The sequence below is a fragment of the Pygoscelis adeliae genome, unplaced genomic scaffold (genome assembly GCF_000699105.1).
Source record: "Pygoscelis adeliae isolate BGI_AS28 unplaced genomic scaffold, ASM69910v1 Scaffold101, whole genome shotgun sequence".
NCBI lineage: Eukaryota > Metazoa > Chordata > Aves > Sphenisciformes > Spheniscidae > Pygoscelis > Pygoscelis adeliae.
This window is the reverse complement of record NW_008824238.1, coordinates 7,107,652-7,108,158: the sequence shown is the minus strand read 5'-3', so window position 1 is coordinate 7,108,158 and position 507 is coordinate 7,107,652. Positions and strand designations below refer to the sequence as shown.

Here is a 507-nt window from a genome sequence, read left to right as displayed (position 1 = left end):
GGCCGGCGGGGCCAGCCGCTGGCCCGTGGATGGGTCTGCACAGCTGCGACGCTGGGATGAGGCGGGGGGAAAAACGCGGCGCTCCCGTTTCAGATCGCGTCAGGTCTCGAAATAGCGGGTTTGTTGTAACGAGCGGATTTTAAATGAAGACTCTTTCCGTAAAAAGCCCCTTCCACTGAGGAGGGGCACCAAAAAACCCCACCTCATTTACTTGGCCACACGCCAAGAGCTCCACAACGTCTTCCCTTTAGTACTGTTCCCGCCTGGAATACAAATCGGTTTTGACCTACGCAAACACTAATTGCCCTGTCAGTTGGAAATCTGTGTGAAAATTAGTTCAGTTCTACCGCCCTTCTCAGGAGAAGCACTGTGCAGAAAGTAATAAATTAAATAATTCATGAGACTTTTGCCCTACGTATAACGCAATGAGAAGTGGAAAAACACTTAGGCAGGATGAAACATGAAATGGGTTAAGCATGCAGCAGTGCAAATATAAATCAACGGCAA

At 49.1% G+C, this 507-nt stretch overlaps 1 protein-coding gene across 1 annotated transcript in view; it reads right to left on the bottom strand.

The window, feature by feature from the left end:
• Positions 1–507, bottom strand: part of NCOA2 (nuclear receptor coactivator 2) — a 189,482-nt gene that overhangs the window by 7,789 nt on the left and 181,186 nt on the right.